At 41.3% G+C, this 25,460-nt stretch overlaps 1 protein-coding gene across 3 annotated transcripts in view; it reads left to right on the top strand.

Moving 5' to 3' along the window:
• LOC123767408 (XK-related protein 7) overlaps positions 1 to 25,460 on the top strand; it is a 98,158-nt gene that overhangs the window by 38,508 nt on the left and 34,190 nt on the right. The window contains exon 1 of one of the 3 annotated variants that reach the window (XM_069313051.1): positions 2,065 to 2,290. The exons of the other annotated variants lie outside the window; for them this stretch is intronic. The gene's annotated coding sequence lies outside the window, so the exon portion shown is untranslated. Of the gene's footprint in view, positions 1 to 2,064; positions 2,291 to 25,460 lie in introns of those variants that run through there. 3 annotated transcript variants of the gene reach the window in all.

Raw genomic sequence — 25,460 nt, 5'->3', positions numbered from 1 at the left:
GGGGTGACTTGATAGAGGTTTACAAGTGGGTGAATGGACATAACAAAGGGGATATTAATAGGGTATTAAAAGTATCAACACAAGACAGAACACGAAACAATGGGTATAAATTGGATAAGTTTAGATTTAGGAAAGACTTGGGTAAATACTGGTTCAGTAACTGGGTTGTTGATTTGTGGAACCAATTGCCGCGTAACATTGTGGAGGTGGGTCCCTCGATTGTTTCAAGCGCGGGTTGGACAAGTATATGAGTGGGATTGGGTGGTTATAAATAGGAGCTTCCTCGTATGGGCCAATAGGCCTTCTGCAGTTGCATTTGATCTTATGTTCTTATTTGTTTCCGCCTCCGCCGGGGATCGAACCCGGAACCTTAGGGGACATCAGTTCCAAATATACCAAAAATATAAAATAAATGAAAACTAGTTCGATTTCAATCAAACTTTTTTTACGAATTGTATATGAAAAGGGTTTCATCTGATCCAAGTCTCAGCATCGTAGTATAAATAGGAAGGGAGGAAAAGTATTGAATTGTCAAAAAATTTCCAAAATGGTAAAAAATTAACATCAAACACAAGTGTGAACTGAAATCATGTCTATGACTCTCAGCTATCATAATAGCATATAATAGAAATATTTAATAGTTTTATAAACAAAAAAATTAATTACAAAAAATATTTTTTGTTATTTTTTTTCTTATTTGTTTATCGGACGATTTGCATGAAACTTATAGACCTGACTGCACGTAAGCCTATCTGTAAGGGTGCCAATTTTGGAGAAAATTGGTTGATGTCAACCTCAGCCACAGATGGCAGCACCTTAGACTTTATTTTTTACTTATTTTTTCCAAGTAACATAAACGTTCCTATAACTTTCATATTTTATTCAATTTACATGAGACTTACACCTTATATCTAGAGTTTGTTTCTACAAATCTATTGCGAGCTTTTTTCCTAAGTTCATTTATTGATTTTATAATTAGTAATAAAGATGATATATTTGCATATTTTTTTTATCTAACTTTGACTTATTTTGACTAAACATATTTTGGAAAATCCGCTGAAACAGATCCTATAATTATATGTTAATGTGATAGAAGAGTGTCATAGAAATGATTTCATTTGAAACTTGTGGTTATAATTTCGATTTGAAAATGTGTAAAATTCGTAAAAAAAAAGAGTAAAAAAAAATATCCCTTTCTATTTAGGCTGCAATACTGAAGCTTGGGACAATTGCAGCCCTTTTCATATACAACTAGTCAAAAAAAGATTTGTTGACATTGAACAACGTTTAAAAAACTAACTGATGGCCTCTTAGGACAACAAATCCCGAGCGCTTTCCACTCAGCCATCAGACCCGGGATGCATACAGTTCTTGTAAAGCACTCTCATGGCTCTGTTCAAAGTTTCAAATTCAACATGGTGGTAAGGTATCTTGCCCGGAATCAACCCAAGATCGCTCATGAAAGCGATACCGTTATTGGTCAAAATATTAGGGTCGATATACCTATTTTTGTCGGTATTCCCATTGGATGTTCTTATTTGTAGAGGTGCAGACTATTTTGTCTCTGGAATATCTTTTTCTGTGTGGCTGAGACTTGTGTATCCTAAGAGGAAATACCTCACTGTGTCCCCTGGCTGGCTTGACTCACCCTCGGTGAATGGTCTTGTGCTGGTGTGACGGAGGCTCTCAGTTCAACCCGTTCTCCTAAATCGCGTACGCAAAGTACATCACATTTTGACGTATAACATCCCTAAGGCCAAAAACTTATGTTTCTGACCAATGACAGCGGGCCCGGGAAAGTACCGTGTTGTCTCATTTTCTGTTCGTGTGTCCTCGGGTCAGCAAGGTTCGGGGTATTTAGTACAACAGGTTTTGTGACGTTGGGAACGCTCGGGAGAACGGGTTGCTCAGTTGGTGCTGGAGGGAGGGTGGAGACAGAGGGGGGATGGGGGGGAGAGTGAGGAGTAAGAGTAAGGGGTTTGGGGCTTGCATCTGGAAAATCCGGTGAGTGTAATATTCCTGGAGGTGTTTCTTGGGAATGTTGCTGACCTTGTGGTACCAGTAACTAATGCGGTTCAGTTGAACAGGGAATGACGGGATTTGCAGGTTATATTCTGCTTGGGCCTGAAGCTTATAACTTGCGCGGTGTGAATTTGTCGACCAAATCAGTGCAGTATCTCTTCACAGCGACGTGGTCTTTCTTCCTCTCCGGTGTTGAATTGAAAGGCTTTTCTCTGCTCGCGTCAAGTCCATCATATCCCTTCTACTACAACCACCGACTTCACGTCTTGTGAGTAAATCAAACACTGCAGCTCTTATCTAGGAACCTCCTTGTGTGTGTGATATATATATATATATAATATAATATAAATATATATATAATATATATAATATATTACAAATCAACTGGATTATTATCCAGTTGATATCCAGTTATCCTATATTATCAACTAGACTGTTGGACGCGGCTGCTCGCAGCCTGACGTATGAGTCACAGCCTTAGGATAAAGTCAGGAATCACAAGTTAGGATAAGGCATTTTAGTACGACAATTTCTTGATGTTGGGAACGCTGGTGAGAACGGGTTGCGATCACACACATCGCAGGCCGGGATTCACATAGCACTTACTATGTTACTACGAGATCTGGGCCTCTTATCTTAATCATAGCGGCTCAATTTGATCTCATCCTCCAAAAAGATTGGTACTTTTATCAACTATTGATCAGACGTACAAAAGCGGACTGTTGTATCCAAAAATGTCAACATTGGGCTTGTACTATTAGAATACTCCAAATGGCAAACTGTAACTATAGAACTTAACCTAACTTGGCCCAGGCCTAAATATGCAATCCTAGGCCTAATATACGGCATCTTAAGTCTATTTTCATACATAAATGTGCTGTACTAGGCTTAGGAAAATTTCGATTTGGTTGTTGGCATCTTCCTCGCGCCGCCTTCAAAATGAATTGTACAAAATGAATTGTACAAAATGAATTGTACAAAATGAATTGTACAAAATGAATTGTACAAAATGTGAACATTCTGGGGAGCAACAGTCACTTGTGTACGGTCGACCAATAATTCCTATACGTATTTTATTTTTATTTTCATAGCAGGTTGCCAAGTTGCTACTAAATAATTTACGATCTCCGAAATGCTACAAGGTATAATTCCCTTCAACCAAAGAATACTGTTGTTACGAGCAACCCGTCCTCGACTCAAGTCCATTACATCCAGCGGTCAACCCCACAGACGCATTCATAAATTTTAACATGCTGTTCATTCAAAACGGGAATTTTCTCAAGTATAAATTAATATTATAACATATTAGCATATTGTGTATATATAGGCATAGGTTAGGTTAGGTGTTTAGGTTCTGTTGGTGATTATTTGTATTTGTAGTACGTGGGTGAAGCATTTATAGCGTTGTGATTCGAACAAAATTCGTCAGTGAAGCACTTGTTCCGGATATGCTCGAACGTCAGCAGTTGTGAGTCGTGTGTAAACCGCTTTTCATTCATAAACAGGGGGTTTGGCGGGTGCATGGAATCACTTTTGGATCTTTGTTTGGAGGACGGTCTGGTTACGGGCGAGCTCGTTGTGTTTCAGAGCTCGTAAACTGTTTAGTAATTACCGACTAAACCGCTATAATTGAAATAAGAACAACAAGACTCGTAAGAGGGCTCATTATAGTGCTTTTTGAGCCTTGGCCGTGAAGTAGCACCCTTTTTTATTAACACATTTAGATACATCTGCAGTTGTGTGGCTATCCTAGATTATATGAAGGGCGAGGGGTACCTTGATAACGTGTAGCAATCCGTCCTCGACCCAAGTCGATTCCATCCAGCGGTCGACCCCAAAGACGCATTTAGACTCATCAGTTTTATCATGCTGTTCATTCAAAACAGGAATTTTCTCAAATATAAATTTATATTATAATATATATTTGCATATTGTGCATATATTGGCATAGGTTAGGTTAGGTGTTTAGGCTCTGTGGGTGATTATTTTTATTTGTAGTACGTGGGTGAAGCATTTACAGCGTTGGGGTTCGAACAAAATTCGTCAGTGAAGCACGTGTTCCGGAAGTGTTCGAACGTCATCAGTTGTGAGTCGCGTGTAAACCGTTTTTATTTCATAAACCAGCCCGTCCTCCAAACAAAGATCCAAAAGTGATTCCATGCACCCGCCATACCCCCTGTTTATGAATGAAAAGCGGTTTACACACGACTCACAACTGCTGACATTCGAACATATCCGGAACAAGTGCTTCACTGACGAATTTTGTTCGAACCACAACGCTGTAAATGCTTCACCCACGTACTACAAATACAAATAATCGCCAACAGAACCTAAACACCTGACCTAACCTAACCTATGCCTATTTATACACAATATGCTAATATATTATAATATTAATTTATACTTGAGAAAATTCCCGTTTTGAATGAACAGCATGTTAAAATTTATGAATGTGTCTGTGGGGTTGACCGCTGGATGTAATGGACTTGAGTCGAGGACGGGTTGCATAAACAGCTGGGGTTTGACGGGTGCAAGGAATCACTTTTGGGTCTTTGTTTGGAGGCCGGGCTGTGTACAGTGCAGCTGCATAAAGACAGATGTGAAGCACCACAGTGATGCCGTGGCTAGTCTGTCCTGAACCTATACATCTAGCACATATGTATACGATACACACTTGTGTGACTCATCCCTTACACCCTCAATACTCAACAGTTGGCAGGTGTTCACAACAATCATGTATATACCCTTCGGCTTGTTTTCGTATATTGGTACTGGGCTGTAATATCAAAATCGATAAGAGATGACACCAGTGTCGCTGTAGGTCGCTCAAAATGGTTTTGATCTCAGGATATCTGCGTTACTTTCTCATAATAGTTAAACTCGAATCCAATACACTTTAACTATTTCTACTTGAAAATATAGTCTAGTAAGGCATAACTTTACATGTACATACGATAGGGTCTCCGGTAGTATACAGTAGTCTGGTTTAACGGGAATTCCGAGTTCGAATCCCGGGCGAGATAGAATTGGTTGGGCACATTTCCAATCACCTAATGCCACTGTTTACTTAGCAGTAAATAGGTGCCCAAGAGTTTAATCAGCTTGTAGTAGGATTGCGTCATGGAGAGGGTCAGTACTGTGTAGTAGTTCGACCTGTGGGGGGGGGGCACCTCCCTATAAGCCTAACATGTATATATATATATACACTGGATGCCTGTCCCCCGATGCAAAGCATCATAATTCTTATTATGTGATCAGATTAGTGAAGACCCCAAGGCTCTGGACCTCACGTACGATGGTAGCTTAAACTTGAAAATGCAACCTGTCCTCAGGGAGTAAATACACTCATGGGAATGGATTGAGATTGACTACATAATTAGTGCCATTATCTACTATCTATCCATGGTTAGGCTAAGGTTTGGTTTACTTAGGTTAGGATTCATTGTTTGGATATGTTGACCTACCACAGATCCTGCAGCCTCTCCGAGACACAAACCAGGTTTTAACACAATTCCCCCATGCACCTGGGCTCTGCCAATAAGCTATTCTACTTCTTCGCCCTTACTTCATTACACACAGAAATCACAAGTTCGAACCCTCGTCACGACCCTTGTGGATTTGTTCATTTGATGCATCACGCTATTGTGATTTCTGTGTGTAATAGTAACCTAACTTCATGATACCTATTTACTGCTCCGTAAAGAGAGCCATTAGGTGAAAAGAAACGTGCCCAGCTGATGCTCGTGTGGTGAGGTTTTTGTTTGGTTATTTTGCTCAGATTCATAGTTTTTACTTTTTCCTGAACAAATACACAAGGGCAGTGACGAGGATTCGAACCTGCGTCTGGGAGCATCCCAGACACTGCCTTAATCGACTGAGCTACGACAGGGTAAAAGGGTTGAAACCGAAGTTCTACTGAACTTACTGGATCCCGTAGCCTCTCCGAGGCACAAACCAGGCTTTTACACAAACCACCCCCCCCCCCCCCCCTGCACCCGAGCAATGTCAATAGGCCGTTCTCCCTCTTCGCCCTTACATCATCACACACACAGATCACACTAACGTGATGCATCAACGTTTTCTGTTGAGAGTGACTGCAAGGAGTGAAATCATCCGTTAGTTGCTGTTTCTCGGCGCCATCCAAGAACCGGAAAACGCTGGTAACTCTTGTCTACAACTTTTTGTTTTCACTTCGTTGACTTTTACAAAGAAAAAACCCCCCAGCTTTGAATCTTTAGTAAAGCAAAAATCCGGTTATGAACAGGTGACAGGAAATATCCGAATACCTCAAAAGAACGTGACGTAGGCTTGACCAGGCCACTCTGTTGCAAGCTCTGGAGCGTGGAAAACTTGACGGAGGCGGACATGACTTAACTTGCCTTTCAGAACTGCATACATAAGATGTCTGTTTATCTGTCCGAGGTTGGAGACCAGGCGCTTAGGGCTAACCTTCTGTCCGAGGTTGGAGACCAGGCGCTTAGGGCTAACCTTCTGTCCGAGGTTGGAGACCAGGCGCTTAGGGCTAACCTTCTGTCCGAGGTTGGAGACCAGGCGCTTAGGGCTAACCTTCTGTCTGAGGTTGGAGACCAGGCGCTTAGGGCTAACCTTCTGTCTGAGGTTGGAGACCAGGCGCTTAGGGCTAACCTTCTGTCCGAGGTTGGAGACCAGGCGCTTAGGGCTAACCTTCTGTCCGAGGTTGGAGACCAGGCGCTTAGGGCTAACCTTCTGTCCGAGGTTGGAGACCAGGCGCTTAGGGCTAACCTTGCCCAACTCTCACATATGGGCCATGTGGGGTAGAGGAGTGTCATAGGCCAGTCTGGGTTGACCTATGTGAATGTTTTAAGAAATATTGGCATTCATAGCAACCTGTCCTCAGAGAGGAGATCCTGCCCCCCTCTCTCCCCCATTGAGTCAAGTCTTAAATATTGGTTTGTGTTTCTCATAGAGTTGTTTAGAATATTCAATGCTTTGTAGTAATGATGGGGGATGGGAAGAGACCCAAGTACAGCCGGGTAACCTTTCTAATATCCTAAATGTGTGTAAAATTATATATATATATATATATATATATATATATATATATATATATATATATATATATATATATATATATATATATATATATATATTATTAAATATGACCGAAAAAGTAAGATTAATAATTCTAACACGAATTTTCTCAATCTTTCGTACATTACGCTTCACTGTTGGAGGTAAATCAAAAATCACTTCTCCAAAATTCATTTTTATTTCTAGTCTGACGCGACACGGGCGCGTTTCGTAAAACTTATTACATTTTCAAAGACTTCACAAATACACAACTGATTAGAACTAACGTATCTCTGCTATTATATCTACATTTGAGTGAGGTGGGAGGGATGATGTGGCATATAATGATGTGGCATTAGGGGATATTAATAGGGTATTAAAAGTATCAACACAAGACAGAACAGAAACAATGGGTATTGAATAGAAGTGTTTGTAGAAAGCCTATTGGTCCATATTTCTTGATGCTTCTATATTGGAGCGGAGTCTTGAGGTGGGTAGAATATAGTTGTGCAATAATTGGCTGTTGATTGCTGGTGTTGACTTCTTGATGTGTAGTGCCTCGCAAACGTCAAGCCGCCTGCTATCGCTGTATCTATCGATGATTTCTGTGTTGTTTACTAGGATTTCTCTGGCGATGGTTTGGTTATGGGAAGAGATTATATGTTCCTTAATGGAGCCCTGTTGCTTATGCATCGTTAAACGCCTAGAAAGAGATGTTGTTGTCTTGCCTATATACTGGGTTTTTTGGAGCTTACAGTCCCCAAGTGGGCATTTGAAGGCATAGACGACGTTAGTCTCTTTTAAAGCGTTCTGTTTTGTGTCTGGAGAGTTTCTCATGAGTAGGCTGGCCGTTTTTCTGGTTTTATAGTAAATCGTCAGTTGTATCCTCTGATTTTTGTCTGTAGGGAAAATATGGACCAATAGGCTTTCTACAAACACTTCTATTCAATACCCATTGTTTCTGTTCTGTCTTGTGTTGATACTTTTAATACCCTATTAATATCCCCTAATGCCACATCATTATATGCCACATCATCCCTCCCACCTCACTCAAATGTAGATATAATAGCAGAGATACGTTAGTTCTAATCAGTTGTGTATTTGTGAAGTCTTTGAAAATGTAATAAGTTTTACGAAACGCGCCCGTGTCGCGTCAGACTAGAAATAAAAATGAATTTTGGAGAAGTGATTTTTGATTTACCTCCAACAGTGAAGCGTAATGTACGAAAGATTGAGAAAATTCGTGTTAGAATTATTAATCTTACTTTTTCGGTCATATTTAATAATATATGTCTACAGGAAAGACTGCTACCAAAATATACTAATATTAAAGTGCACGACCCAGCAGCAAGGAATCAAGCCTTCACGATAAAATATCGCCAGGATCTGATTCGTGATCAGATATACAAGGCAGAGAATGAAATCAAAGACAACAAAACGCAACTACTTCATGCTACAAACGAGTGGAGAAATAGCAACATCGACCATAGTATCCGTACCCGCATTGAACAACACCTCGACATCCTCACAGACCAACATCACCTCAGCACTGAAACAAGGATTATCAAGAAACTAACAACATTATATGGAGGACCTATGGCAATTCCACGACCAAGAGATGGCTTCCTGAACCTTGCAGGAATTAACCTCACTGAGGACCAAGTCACTCTCCTAAATCTGGGCATAAACTGTCATGTTATGTCCAGACCGAGTGAAATGGCCCGGAAAGTAGAGTTGGAAATTCTGTTGGACGACATATTCGACCTCGAGACACAAAAGAAGGTCACTACCAAAGATACCTTACAAGCAGAACTTATTGCAGAAGGAGGAAAGAATCGAGGCAACTACAGAAGCACCATACTGTCCCCCGAGCTTAAAGCGGCAGCTAAAAGCCTTCGTGAGAACAAGGAGATAGTTGTCAGGAGAGGTGACAAGTCGCCAATATATGTCATTCTTAAAAAAGACGAATATCTGGCGAAAATGAACATCATACTCTCTGACCAAACTAAGTTCCAAAGGGTAACGAAGGACACTACAGCCGAATTAAAAGCAAAGGTCAACAAACTGATCGAAACTGAACGCCAAGAAATCCGGACTCCACCTGCCAAAGATCATTGGGGAATATAAACCTGGATATGCGTATGGAAATGTCAAGACGCACAAGCCTGGAAACCCACTTCGGCCAATCATTAGCCAGATACCCACACCCACGTACAGACTGGCGAAGCGACTCAACGGCCTGCTGACTCCTTATGTTCCTTGCGCCTTCAGCCTGAAGTCTCCAAAGGAATTTGTGGACTTACTGCGGGGCACACGGGCCACAGGGATAAGAGCCTCGTTGGACGTAGAATCGCTGTTTACCAACGTACCTGTGGACGAGACAATCGGAATGATAGCCGACAGAGTGTATCGTGATCCAGCCTGTACTCCTCTTGACATGCCAGAAAGTATTCTGAGGAAACTACTCCAAGCTTGTACTAAAGAGGCACCCTTCTTGAGCCCGGATGGGCACATGTATAAGCAAGTAGATGGGGTCGCCATGGGTTCTCCCCTAGGTGTCCTGTTTGCAAACTTCTACATGGGTACCATCGAGCAAAAAGTCTTAGTCGACATGAACTTGAAACCGGCCATATACTGCAGGTATGTTGACGACATTTTTACACAGGTACCTGATGTCAGACATCTGCAGGAGCTGAAGGAGGCATTTGAGCAGAGTTCCGTGCTGCGTTTCACTTACGAGACGGAAAAGGATGGGAAGCTGCCTTTTCTAGATGTAACAGTCATGGAAAAGGGCGGAGGTTTCCACACTGCAGTCTACACTAAGGAAACAAACATAGGAATGTGCCTAAATGCCAACAGCGACTGCCCTGACAGGTACAAGAGGAGTGTTGTTAACGCATACGTCGACCGTGCTCTCAGCCACAGCTCAGAATGGAAGCAAGTCGACGAAGAACTCTGTAGGGTAAGGCAGGTTCTAGTCAATAACGGCTTCTCCAATGGTTTCATCGAAGACATCATAAGAAGGAAAGTGAAAAGCCATGCAACCTCTGAAGAGACAACTAACACAACACCTATACCCCCTATTAGACTATTTTACAGGAACTTTTTTTCCACAGCTCATAAAACGGAGGAAAGGGTCCTGAAAGATATTGTTAATAGAAACGTTTTCCCTACAGACAAAAATCAGAGGATACAACTGACGATTTACTATAAAACCAGAAAAACGGCCAGCCTACTCATGAGAAACTCTCCAGACACAAAACAGAACGCTTTAAAAGAGACTAACGTCGTCTATGCCTTCAAATGCCCACTTGGGGACTGTAAGCTCCAAAAAACCCAGTATATAGGCAAGACAACAACATCTCTTTCTAGGCGTTTAACGATGCATAAGCAACAGGGCTCCATTAAGGAACATATAATCTCTTCCCATAACCAAACCATCGCCAGAGAAATCCTAGTAAACAACACAGAAATCATCGATAGATACAGCGATAGCAGGCGGCTTGACGTTTGCGAGGCACTACACATCAAGAAGTCAACACCAGCAATCAACAGCCAATTATTGCACAACTATATTCTACCCACCTCAAGACTCCGCTCCAATATAGAAGCATCAAGAAATATGGACCAATAGGCTTTCTACAAACACTTCTATTCAATACCCATTGTTTCTGTTCTGTCTTGTGTTGATACTTTTAATACCCTATTAATATCCCCTAATGCCACATCATTATATGCCACATCATCCCTCCCACCTCACTCAAATGTAGATATAATAGCAGAGATACGTTAGTTCTAATCAGTTGTGTATTTGTGAAGTCTTTGAAAATGTAATAAGTTTTACGAAACGCGCCCGTGTCGCGTCAGACTAGAAATAAAAATGAATTTTGGAGAAGTGATTTTTGATTTACCTCCAACAGTGAAGCGTAATGTACGAAAGATTGAGAAAATTCGTGTTAGAATTATTAATCTTACTTTTTCGGTCATATTTAATAATATATGTCTACAGGAAAGACTGCTACCAAAATATACTAATATATATATATATATATATATATATATATATATATATATATATATATATATATATATATATATATATTATATATATATATATTATATATATATATTATATATATATTATATATATATATATATATATATATATATATATATATATATATATATATATATATATATATATATATATATATATATATATCACTAAGAACTCTTTGACCCGGCCAGGATTCGAACCCATGCCGTTCAGGATCACCCCTAAATGTACACAGTACCGTGACCGCACCAATGATCGTCTAAAACGATTGGTCAGTCATGGCGCTTATTAACTAAGCTCCCTGACTGACCAACCCCCGACGACACTCATGGATCCATTTGGGTACAGTTTTTCATCAAATTCTGGCGCATGCACGGGCCGCACTGAGTCTAACATGTGTGAGAAAGCTGCATGAACGCGCAAGCCATATATCACTAAGAACTCTTTGACCCGGCCAGGATTCGAACCCATGCCGTCCAGGATCACCCCTAAACGTACACAGTACCGTGACCACCGCACCAATGATCGTCTAAAAAGCGGTGGTCACGGTACTGTGTACGTTTAGGGGTGATCCTGGACGGCATGGGTTCGAATCCTGGCCGGGTCAAAGAGTTCTTAGTGATATATGGCTTGCGCGTTCATGCAGCTTTCTCACACACACACACATGTATATATATATATATATATATATTTGTGCAATAATTGGCTGTTGATTGCTGGTGTTGACTTCTTGATGTGTAGTGCCTCGCAAACGTCAAGCCGCCTGCTATCGCTGTATCTATCGATGATTTCTGTGTTGTTTACTAGGATTTCTCTGGCGATGGTTTGGTTATGGGAAGAGATTATATGTTCCTTAATGGAGCCCTGTTGTTTATGCATCGTTAAACGCCTAGAAAGAGATGTTGTTGTCTTGCCTATATACTGGGTTTTTTGGAGCTTACAGTCCCCAAGTGGGCATTTGAAGGCATAGACGACGTTAGTCTCTTTTAAAGCGTTCTGTTTCGTGTCTGGAGAGTTTCTCATGAGTAGGCTGGCCGTTTTTCTGGTTTTATAGTAAATCGTCAGTTGTATCCTCTGATTTTTGTCTGTAGGGATAACGTTTCTATTAACAATATCTTTCAGGACCCTTTCCTCTGTTTTATGAGCTGTGGAAAAGAAGTTCCTGTAAAATAGTCTAATAGGGGGTATAGGTGTTGTGTTAGTTGTCTCTTCGGAGTTTGCATGGCTTTTCACTTTCCTTCTTATGATGTCTTCGATGAAACCATTGGAGAAGCCGTTATTGACTAGAACCTGCCTTACCCTACAGAGTTCTTCGTCGACTTGCTTCCATTCTGAGCTGTGGCTGAGAGCACGGTCGACGTATGCGTTAACAACACTCCTCTTGTACCTGTCAGGGCAGTCGCTGTTGGCATTTAGGCACATTCCTATGTTTGTTTCCTTTGTGTAGACTGCAGTGTGGAAACCTCCGCCCTTTTCCATGACTGTTACATCTAGAAAAGGCAGCTTCCCATCCCATCCCACTTGGGGACTGTAAGCTCCAAAAAACCCAGTATATAGGCAAGACAACAACATCTCTTTCTAGGCGTTTAACGATGCATAAACAACAGGGCTCCATTAAGGAACATATAATCTCTTCCCATAACCAAACCATCGCCAGAGAAATCCTAGTAAACAACACAGAAATCATCGATAGATACAGCGATAGCAGGCGGCTTGACGTTTGCGAGGCACTACACATCAAGAAGTCAACACCAGCAATCAACAGCCAATTATTGCACAACTATATTCTACCCACCTCAAGACTCCGCTCCAATATAGAAGCATCAAGAAATATGGACCAATAGGCTTTCTACAAACACTTCTATTCAATACCCATTGTTTCTGTTCTGTCTTGTGTTGATACTTTTAATACCCTATTAATATCCTCTAGTGTTCTGTCTTGTGTTAATGCCACATCATCCTTCCCACCTCACTCAAATGTAATGCCACATCACCCTTCCCACCTCACTCAAATGTAGATATAAAATCAGGGAAACGCAAGTTCTAATCAGTTGTGTATTTGTGAAGTCTTTGAAAATGTAATAAGTTTTACGAAACGCGCCCGTGTCGCGTCAGACTAGAAATAAAAATGAATTTTGGAGAAGTGATTTTTGATTTACCTCCAACAGTGAAGCATAATGTACGAAAGATTGAGAAAATTCGTGTTAGAATTATTAATCTTACTTTTTCGGTCATATTTAATAATATATGTCTACAGGAAAGACTGCTACCAAAATATACTAATATATATATATATATATATATATATATATATATATATATATATATATATATATATGTCGTACCTAGTAGCCAGAACGCACTTTTCAGCCTACTATGCAAGGCCCGATTTGCCTAATAAGCCAAGTTTTCCTGAATTATTATATTTTCTCTAATTTTTTTCTTATGAAATGATAAAGCTACCCATTTCATTATGTATGAGGTCAATTTTTTTTTATTTTAGTTCAAATTAACGTAGATATATGACCGAACCTAACCAACCCTACCTAACCTAACCTAACCTATCTTTATAGGTTAGGTTAGGTAGCCCAAAAAGTTAGGTTAGGTTAGGTTAGGTAGGTTAGGTAGTCGAAAAACAATTAATTCACGAAAACTAGGCTTATTAGGCAAATCGGGCCTTGAATAGTAGGCTGAGAAGTGCGTTCTGGCTACTAGGTACGACATATATATATATATATATATATATATATATATATATATATATAGTTTAGTTCATTTATTATGTACCCTATACCCATCTTGTGGGCGGTAGTGGAAAGGGTTACAGAGGCACATAATGGGCTCAGGGACTGAACATGTAAATAGGGACTTCCTACATGTACACAGTTTGCTGTAATTCTGAACGATGTTCTGAACTAAAGTGTACATGTTAGTTGGTTAGTAATCTAATGTTTTGGTTTTCATAACCCTTTAGCCGTTAACACCCCTTAAAACCCATCACCGAGGCATTACAGACTCGGCGGGTTCATAATATAATGGGTATAAAATGTTTGTCGTCGTACCCAATTAAAGTCTATTGTGAACATTTGTCACTCTTGACTTCGGAGGTTTATTCATTCATTTTGGCTTTATTCATCGCCAGCTTGTACTGTAAATACTCCTTAAATCAACGTAATCAAAATACCTTAACCTTTTTAACCTCAAATATATAATATCGTTAATTTTTATATGAGTAAAAACTGTTTGCCATTCACCGCATAAAAAAGATATATATGAGTCGGTTGCCAGTTGTACAATTGAGAGAGACTAATAACGTGTGCGTTAGTCAGTACCATTGTCTCGGGTGGATGATGGGTTGTAGCCGGTTTAAACTGCTGGAGCGGGGGAATGTTGAGGTGATGAGTCAGCCAGTTCTTGGTCTCGCCACCTTGATCATGAACAACGGCAGCCGTTGACCCGCCCCTGCTGGGGCTAGTGACGCGCCCAGTACCTCCCCCCATCCCAGGATGTGAGGACAAAAACGCGCCCAGTACCTCCCCCATCCCAGGATGTCAGGACAAAAACGCGCCCAGTACCTCCCCCATCCCAGGATGTCAGGACAAAAACGCGCCCAGTACCTCCCCCATCCCAGGATGTCAGGACAAAAACGCGTCCAGTACCTCCCCCATCCCAGGATGTCAGGACAAAAACGCGCCCAGTACCTCCCCCATCCCAGGATGTCAGGACAAAAACGCGCCCAGTACCTCCCCCCATCCCAGGATGTCAGGACAAAAACGCGCCCAGTACCTCCCCCCATCCCAGGATGTCAGGACAAAAACGCGCCCAGTACCTCCCCCCATCCCAGGATGTCAGGACAAAAACGCGCCCAGTACCTCCCCCATCCCAGGATGTCAGGACAAAAACGCGCCCAGTACCTCCCCCATCCCAGGATGTCAGGACAAAAACGCGCCCAGTACCTCCCCCATCCCAGGATGTCAGGACAAAAACGCGCCCAGTACCTCCCCCCATCCCAGGATGTCAGGACAAAAACGCGCCCAGTACCTCCCCCATCCCAGGATGTCAGGACAAAAACGCGCCCAGTACCTCCCCCATCCCAGGATGTCAGGACAAAAACGCGCCCAGTACCTCCCCCATCCCAGGATGTCAGGACAAAAACGCGCCCAGTACCTCCCCCATCCCAGGATGTCAGGACAAAAACGCGCCCAGTACCTCCCCCATCCCAGGATGTCAGGACAAAAACGCGCCCAGTACCTCCCCCATCCCAGGATGTCAGGACAAAAACACTTTGAACTATTTTTTAAAGTATTCCTGTTGATCAGCGAAGTTGCAGAATTTGTGGTGAGAGTGACGGACACCGTCTTGAACACTATCTACGTGAATGTGAACACCTGAGAGAGTTTTAGTTTAGTTTAGTTCATTTATTATGCACCCCATACCCATCTTGTGGGTGGTAGTGGAAAGGGTTACAGAGGCACATAATGGGCTCAGGGACTGAACCCCAGAATTCATTTAGCTAAGCAAGTTACAATCTTGAGGAGCTAGTTACAAAATTCAATATAAGTCGTCACATCAACAATGGATTCGAGATCGACCACAAGTACAGGTTCTAAATTAAGCAACTGACATATGTGGAGAGCTAGTGTCACAATTGATATGTTTGTCCTGCACACCGCCCCCCATCCAGTGGGCAGCGGTGGATAGGTTACAATCACTTAGTTACTACCTATAGTTAGCAAACTGGGGATCCCTACATTGTTTGAGTTAGGAAAACACTATTTGTCAAATATTGATACTGTTCGTAAAAGATTTCCCCATTTTGCACCCGCAAGATAACGTAAGCTTTTTAGGGTTGACAGATGTTAATCTTCTTGTTTGAGGAGCTGTTCACTTGAGACAGGTTAAGTAAGTCCCAGCTGTATCTGGGATACAAGTGACAGGATGAACAACTCAGCGGGTTTTCTTCCTTTTGGGGAGTGTTGTACATGCTCCTATGGCGGTGTGTCCACTCACAGGATGAGTGGCGCTGCCCAATACTGTCACTATGGCGGTGTGTCCACTCACAGGATGAGTGGCGCTGCCCAATACTGTCACTATGGCGGTGTGTCCACTCACAGGATGAGTGGCGCTGCCCAATACTGTCACTATGGCGGTGTGTCCACTCACAAGATGAGTGGCGCTGCCCAATACTGTCACTATGGCGGTGTGTCCACTCACAAGATGAGTGGCGCTGCCCAATACTGTCACTATGGCGGTGTGTCCACTCACAGGATGAGTGACGCTGCCCAATACTGTCACTATGGCGGTGTGTCCACTCACAAGATGAGTGGCGCTGCCCAATACTGTCACTATGGCGGTGTGTCCACTCACAGGATGAGTGGCGCTGCCCAATACTGTCACTATGGCGGTGTGTCCACTCACAAGATGAGTGCCGCTGCCCAATACTGTCACTATGGCGGTGTGTCCACTCACAAGATGAGTGGCGCTGCCCAATACTGTCACTATGGCGGTGTGTCCACTCACAAGATGAGTGGCGCTGCCCAATACTGTCACTATGGCGGTGTGTCCACTCACAAGATGAGTGGCGCTGCCCAATACTGTCACTATGGCGGTGTGTCCACTCACAGGATGAGTGACGCTGCCCAATACTGTCACTATGGCGATGTGTCCACTCACAGGATGAGTGGCGCTGCCCAATACTGTCACTATGGCGGTGTGTCCACTCACAGGATGAGTGGCGCTGCCCAATACTGTCACTATGGCGGTGTGTCCACTCACAAGATGAGTGGCGCTGCCCAATACTGTCACTATGGCGGTGTGTCCACCCACAGGATGAGTGGCGCTGCCCAATACTGTCACTATGGCGGTGTGTCCACTCACAGGATGAGTGGCGCTGCCCAATACTGTCACTATGGCGGTGTGTCCACCCACAGGATGAGTGGCGCTGCCCAATACTGTCACTATGGCGGTGTGTCCACTCACTAGGATGAGTGGCGCTGCCCAATAAACTCGCCCCTCGGGGCAAAATTTAAATTTAAACTAAACTTGTGATGTTAAACTTATAATGGATTTTATCATTAAATATTTTTGTATATGTTAAATTGCAATCTAATTGTAATTGCACAGTTGCAATTAAATTAAATTGTAACTGTGCCTTTTATAATTTCTCATTGAGCAATGTGCAATTTTCTAGAGACCATTTTCAGGTTTACTTCTTCCATGTGGTATAGCTCGCATCCATACCTTCTCGTATTTGTATATTTATATATGCTGAGATGGACCTCCAGCTCTTGGCCACCGACATTAACCTGTCAATTATTTGACTCACGAATTAAATTCCGGCTCACTTGTGTTAAATCCAACCCATCCTAAAATGATAGTACTTGTAGTACTCCATTTGGTCACCATTTGGTCCGGGAGACATCTCCCGTCACGCAGGGTGCAGTCGCGCCTCCACAGATCTCCAGTATCAGCTCTTGATAATGGTAATGGCTCAAAAGGGCCACCACTTACGGGCTATTCATGCCCGTGCCACCTCTTGGGTGGCTTAATCTTTATCAATCAATCATCACTTGTAGTAACTATTGGTCGATAATGCCAATATGTAGTGATGCACCACCAGAAAGTTGGCTTTTGTATTATCGAATCTGGTAAAATTTGAAACTTTTTTAACAGCAACATAAATATAGAACCTAACTTAATCTCTCCTAGCAATTCTAGCACGCTATATAGAGATATGATATATATATATGTGCTACACAAGGTCTAGAAATGTTTAAGTTTGGTTTTTAGCTTTTTTTTCTAGACCATAAAATTAATAGTACAAAATGTTAACTTGTTGAAAGCACATCACTGCATAGTACTTTAGGCTAAATAGTTACTATAGTACTGTACTTTCAGGAGGATGAGTTGGTTTAATCATACCCGCTTTTAATCCTATGAATGAAATAAGCCATTTATCCCACTAATTCATCCCATTTACCAGCAGTGTTTTAAATTCCCATTTATCTTTAGTTTGTTTCCAGTCATGCTAATTACTAACCACCATGTATCTAGCAGCACCAAAGTAGCAGAGCTTGAAAAGTTGAAATTGAAATAAGTTTATTGAGGTAAAATACACACAAAGGGATGAGGTAGCTCAAGCTATTCTCACCCCGTTCAGTACATCGTGTTAATACATACATAGGCACACATCACAAACAATAAACATATTACCAAACATTCTGAGAGATAAACATATATATTTCCTCCTTTACACAAGTATGAAAAGTTGAGTTTCATTTCCTAGGCCCCCACCGTTTTAATGGTCAGTTATCACAGTCTGTTTCTCGTCATATTTGCTCTGAAACCTGGTGGTGACTGAGCTCTCCCTGTAGAGGAAGCTCTTCCAGGCGGTGTTGGCGCGTGTGCGTGCGTGCGTGAGATAATACAACGAGCTTCACCACTATTGACCAACTTCTGGGGTCAGCTTGTCATTAGCAGGTGCGAGTCTGAAGTCAGGCAAGCGCGTTTCAATTAAGTATCGCTGAAGGGGATAATCAACACTGCTTTGGAGTCCACTCATGGTTGCCTGCCAGAGCATACCTGGAGAGTTGTTGTTGTTATAGATTCAGCTATTCAGAACAAGTTCCAAGTAGCACGGGCTATGGTGAGCCCGTAGTGGACTTACCTGGCACAGGAGCGGGGCAAGTAGCACGGGCTATGGTGAGCCCGTAGTGGACTTACCTGGCATAGGAGCGATGCTCCCTGGAGAGAGTTCTGAGAGTTCTTCTATTCCCCGAGCCAAAGGTTACAACATTGCTTTTTTTTCTGTCTTGTTCTGTTTCTTAAATTTAAAATATATTTGGTTTATTTTGATAAAATGTAATACAAAGAATGTTACGAGATATTTACTCAAGGTCATTTGTCGAATGAGAACATTTTATATGTTTTGGTCTTGTTTTCCGCGCTCCGCAGGCTCAAACTACGCGAACGTTTGAAAACTTTTCATTTAATAATTTTAGTGTATTAATTAATGACGGATTTTTTGTTAGTTTTTTGCCTAGCTACTGTCAGTCTAATAATTTAAAATGTTAATTATAGTATGGCTATCGTATACAATTATTAACTGTAATAATTACATAGAAAATAATTACCTGTAACTTTTTATTTAGAGAGATGCCTAATTTCAAAATTATGAAGCTTAATGTTAATAGTTTAGTTCCCGTTGTCAATATTAAAAAACTATTAGGCACATCAGGGTTCCTTTAGGCCTTCCCCACGATGCAACCCACGATAGTCGACTAGCTCCCTGACACCTAGTTACTGCTAGGTGAACAGGAGCACATTAAGGAAAACTTGCACTGTCCGGGAATCGATCAACCGGTTAGTATAAGTTGCCTGGATTGTGATTTTTACGGAACTGTTGTGGCCAGTTGCCGTGGGAGCGGGAGGTGTGGTCGTTGTGGTGGTGGTGGTGGTGGTGGGCAACGCTAGCCTCCTGCTGCACCCATGTTGTGGTCATGCATGGTGTGGTCAGTTGCCGTGGGAGCGGGAGGTGTGGTTGTTGTGGTGGACAACGCTAGCCTCCTGCTGCACCCATGTTGTGGTCATGCATGGTGTGGTCAGTTGCTGTGGGAGCGGGAGGTGTGGTCGTTGTGGTGGTGGTGGTGGTGGTGGACAACGCTAGCCTCCTGCTGCACCCACGTTGTGGTCATGCATGCTGCCTTTGTCTGCGTGTCGACTGCATGTCCAGCCCTCATTTATAACTCGCAACTCACGGCAATGTTGGGAGTTTAATGCACTATAGATGCGGCATGAATGAAGTGTAGAATCGTTTCGTTCCATTGGCGGCCTGTAATGTACGAATGAGCTACAGTGTAGTTTGAATACAACTATACAGCTGTATAGTTGTTTCCTCCATCCTCCTGTTTTAGTAGTATTTATAGTAACGATGAGAACTATAGTATATATACCGACGTACAACGAAATTAGAAAGTAGAAATCGGCACTATTGAGTTGGACAACCCGGAAAACTATTTTATTTATGTTGCAAAGACAAATTAAATTAACCTAACCTATCCTTCCTTGGCCTAATACACGATCTCTGAGGCCTAATATAGTACATGTGAGTGCTCTACTAGGACTAGGAATATTTAAGTTTGTTTTTAGCTTCATTTTTTCCGACTATAAAGTGAATAGTACAAAGTTCTACTATCTAATTGCATAGAATGGCAATCTTTGTACTATGGTGCACTTAGTTACAAAAATTACAATCTAAACAGGAGAATGGGTTGAATTACAGGGTAGTCTGAAAGAGTAGCTTCAATCAAGCATACCGGTAGTAATCTGCAATAGTAGGCTATCGATTTAATTAATCATAGTGCTATAGTACCATTTGAATGAAGCATAATACCAGAGTACCGTTTGAATAATGCACAGTACCTCAGTGCTGATTGATTGTAGCATATCACTTTATTGCGGAAAAAATTGCGTTATTCGTAGCCTAAGGGTTCCCCAGAACAAAGGAATTCTTGCATCGACAAAGAACATACAAGTCCCTAATACAAATTTTATAACTGTAATATTTTCAAATTTAATTATGATTATATAAGCATGCGTTTGCGGATAATTTTCCTAGTTTCGCCTAGAATCGTATCAATAAGATATTTTCGGCCATGTTTATTGATAGTGTCAAGTTCCGCCTTCCGAGGACAGGTTGCCTAATATATCTTGAGGTTATCTTGAGATAATAATAATAATAATAATAATTTTTATTTAGGTAAGGTACATACATAAAGAGATTTTACAAAGTTTGTTGGCTTTATAGATAGAGCTAGTACATACAATGCCTAAAGCCACTATTACGCAAAGCGTTTCGGGCGATTTCGGGGCTTTTTTAGTGTCCCTGATAGACAAAGAACCAACGCCAAGCTCATTTAACAGATCAGTATTCAATTTGCATAGAACCATCACTGTATCCTTTGCCTTGTAATGTTACATAATGTATCTCAAAAGTAAGAAATAGAAAGCTTGGTTCTTTAATGCTTGTTGAATGAAAGTTTAGAAAAGAATTAGGCAGTCGGCTCACAATCGATTGGAACCGAATTCGGGACCCAGTCATTGTGATTTTGGTAACTGTGCGGACCTTAGAATAGATACTGACGTAATGGACAATTTATGTATAGAATTTAGTACTATAAAGGATACATCCAAAGAATACCTGAACAACCAGGCTGTGATTCGTAAGTCAGGCTGCTGCGAACAACAGCGTCCAACAGCCTGGCTGACCAAACGACCCTCCTGGGGCCTGGTCGAAGACCGGGCCGCGGGGCCGTTGATCCCCGGAAGCTACACACGGTAGCTACTCACTTCATAGTCCGGAAAAAATAAAGCTGTAAAACAAACTTTAATTTAATTTAATTTAATATTAATTAATTTAAAAATAATTATTAAAAAAATTAATTTAATATTCCTAGGCCTAGGATGGTTTGATTAGGTTAGGTTTTATTAGCTACATAATTACAAAAGCTTTTCCGATTTGTCCGAATTCAATACTACCAAATTCTACTTTCTAAGTGTCCATTACATCTATATATGTATGAAGAGCCACACTGTTACTATAAGTACTGTCTAAACAGGATGTTGTTAGAGATTCAGCTACTCGGAACAAGTTCCAAGTAGCACGGGCTATGGTGAGCCCGTAACTTACCTGGCACAGGAGCGGGGCAAGTAGCACGGGCCATGGTGAGCCCGTAACTTACCTGGCACAGGAGCGGGGCAAGTAGCACGGGCTATGGTGAGCCCGTAACTTACCTGGCACAGGAGCGGGGCAAGAAGCACGGGCTATGGTTAGCCTCGTGGACGGGAGATGTCTCCCATGCTAAACAGGAAGATGGGCTGTATGTGCACGTTCCATACAGCTGATGCCTCTGTTGACGTAGTAGAAAATGGGTACTGGGGAGTGAGGCAACTGTTGTGGGCAGCATCCTGGGTAAGGTGCAACCCGTTCTCGCACTTGCTTATAGTCAATATTTGGCATATGAATAAGTGCATATGTGACATACTAATTTATTGTGAATATTTGAGTTTACCTTGAAATGCTGAATAGTAAACACCGACCCAACCTAACCTTCTTAGTATGTTAAGATATTACAATTAGTACTGAACCTATACCTATATTGATATAAGTTTTATAAAAATAATAAAACAAAACTAAAATATTTAAATAAATTGTAAAGTAACTCAGGATATTGTCAAATTTTGTATAAAATCTCTATTGTTTAATAAAACTGAGAGGAAGAGTTAGTGCCTTGAAAAAAATATGGCTTGGAATGTCACATATATACTTATTAATAAGCCAAATAGTGACTATAAGCAATAAGTCCTATATGTGTGCTGTCTTGAGTGGGTTGCAACGTCAGGAAGCCTTGGCTACTCGAGCCGGGGACATTGATAAGCATGACAGGCTTCTAGTCCCTGACAGCGTGAAAACGTTTCACTGCTAGGCACTCTGTGATAACAAAAACGTTACACAGATAGTAGCCCAGTATAATAATACAAATAATAATTCATTTATAAAATATATAAAAGCTCACTTACTTGGTGTTACTTGGTAGGTACAGTATTTATAATTTTATAAAGCTACTACCTGCAGCGTTTAACTTAAATGAGTAAATTTATACTTAAATTTATTAGGATAACAATAAATGAAAAGAAAGCTAATATATATGAATTGTTAAATAAATTTAACAAATGATATACAACTTTTTAAAGTAACATCTAATAATGAAAGTCGGTTTAGATTCTGTATCCACCAATCACTTGGGCTGGTTGATACAGTGACGGACTCTTCTCGCCGGTCGACGTTCAATCCCCGATGTTCCAAGTGGTTGGGCACCACTCCATTTATCAGTCCTCTCCCAGCTCCTTGTCCCTGTATCCCTTCCACGTGTTATACCTGAAAGAGGTGATAGGATGGGATTTTACTTAGTATTAAGGTATTTTTCAGAATGAGAGGATCAGTAAGTCCCAGTTGTATGGTGTTATTATGCTCCCTCCGAAGTTGGGGAATTTACAGAATTTATGCAATTGGAGACCTATAATTTTGTTGCGACAAGATTACAAAATTATTTCAAAACTACTGGTGAATTTAGTTTTGGGTAGTTTTATGTCCCCGGAACAGTTCTTGATCGTCCAATTGTGTTGTAATAATATTGTAAGGGACTTATATATATATATATATATATATATATATATATATATATATATATATATATATATATATATATATATATGTCGTACCTAGTAGCCAGAACTCACTTCTCAGCCTACTATTCAAGGCCCGATTTGCCTAATAAGCCAAGTTTTCCTGAATTAATATATTTACTATAATTTTTTTCTTATGAAATGATAAAGCAACCCTTTTCTCTATGTATGAGGTCAATTTTTTTTTATTGGAGTTAAAATTAACGTAGATATATGACCGAACCTAACCAACCCTACCTAACCTAACCTAACCTATATTTATAGGTAAGGTTAGGTTAGGTAGCCAAAAAAAGCTAGGTTAGGTTAGGTAGACGAAAAAACATTAATTCATGAAAACTTGGCTTATTAGGCAAATCGGGCCTTGAATAGTAGGCTGAGAAGTGCGTTCTGGCTATTAGGTACGACATATATATATATATATATATATATATATATATATATATATATATATATATATATATATATATATATATATATATATATATCTCAGAGAACGATATTTCATCATCGATGATAGATTTGGATTGGCCTAAGGCTTTGGATAGGTTTGATCGTGAGTTTGTGTTTGAGGGTCTAAGTAGGGTTGATGTGGCTCAGGGTTTTATAACTTGGCTGCGTATGCTTTATCGTGAGTCGAAGCTGTATTTGTACAAATAGGTTGTTGAATGTGCCAATCGCGATTAATAACTATATTAGGCAGGACTGCCCATTTTCCATATTTTTTATGTTGTATTTCAGGAATCGCTATATTTAGCGATGAAAAAGAATGCCTCTTGTGCTACCATCGCATCCGATTTATTTTTTTTTTTGTTTATAGATATATACAAGAGTTGTTACATTCTTGTACAGCCACTAGTACGCGTAGAGTTTCGGGCAGGTCCCTGGAATACGACCCCCGCGAAGAATCGTTGTTACAACCAAGTACACATTTTACTGTTGAGTTAAACAGAGGCTACAGTTAAGGATTTGCGCCCAGTAAATCCTTCCCGGCCAGGATACGAACCCATGACATAGCGCTCGCGGAACGCCAGGCGAGTGTCTTACTACTACACCACGGAGACTGGTAAATTAAAATGGTGCTCGCGATCCTTGGTTATACGGATGACACTACGGTTTTTTGTGTTGACTGAGGCGTCTATGTTAGCTGTCCAGGATGTATTGGAAATGTTTGAAAGGGCAATGGGTACCTTGATCAACAAGGAATCGATTTCTATGATGGAACCTGATTGCTGGATTTCTTAATCCCACTGGGCGGTTCCTGGTTTATAGTTGTTGGTTCTCTTACGACCCTAGGGATTGCTTAGTGTCAGTTATATGAGTGACGTTGTGAAAGAATTGGGAGCATGTGAAGCTGGGTGTATTGATTTCTGCGTTTCTGTTGTCAGGTAGAAGATTGACTCTGTTCCAAAAGGCGAATTGTAAGGTGCTTTTCGAAAGTGTGGTGTGGCTCATTGTTTGCCGCTGAGATCGTACGGTTGCGATGGGAATTGAAAATTTTAAGTATATGTTGTGTGGCAGATAACAGCCAATAAGGTGGACGACTCTGGCCGAGTCGGAGAGGAGTGGTCATCCTGATTTATAATCCTTGCAGTCATAAGTCTAAGACTGTACTGAATATTACGTTTCTGAGGGAGATTGTACACTGGAATGGCGAGGGCTTATTAAGGCATAATTATTGTAAATTGCGTGCAGATTGTTACAAATGCTAGCATACAGTGACCTCTTTGTGACCATTCCGTTTTATTCGTGCATTATTGATGTGTTGCGGCGGATTGGCCACGTAAAGCGGCCAATCCCACGGCCATTTAAGGCTGTCATGCAAACATGTATATGAAGTGATGCTCCCTGTTGCAGGCGATGAGTCACAATAACGTAGCTAAAGTATGTTGACCAGACCACACACTAGAAGGTGAAGGGACGACCACTTGAGAATGGTCCAGGACGGACCGAAACGTCGTGCTCCCTGTTGCCATACGTGCTGCGGATGTGGCGTATCCTATGTTTATCTGGTCTGACGTGTGGCGTAATGTTAATGTAAAGTATGGTCCCACTGCAGCATGAACCAGTGTCTAGGTACTTGCACGAGTCC

Source organism: Procambarus clarkii, chromosome 74, assembly GCF_040958095.1.
Source record: "Procambarus clarkii isolate CNS0578487 chromosome 74, FALCON_Pclarkii_2.0, whole genome shotgun sequence".
Taxonomy (NCBI): Eukaryota; Metazoa; Arthropoda; class Malacostraca; order Decapoda; family Cambaridae; genus Procambarus; species Procambarus clarkii.
This window is presented reverse-complemented; position numbering and strand designations above follow the sequence as displayed.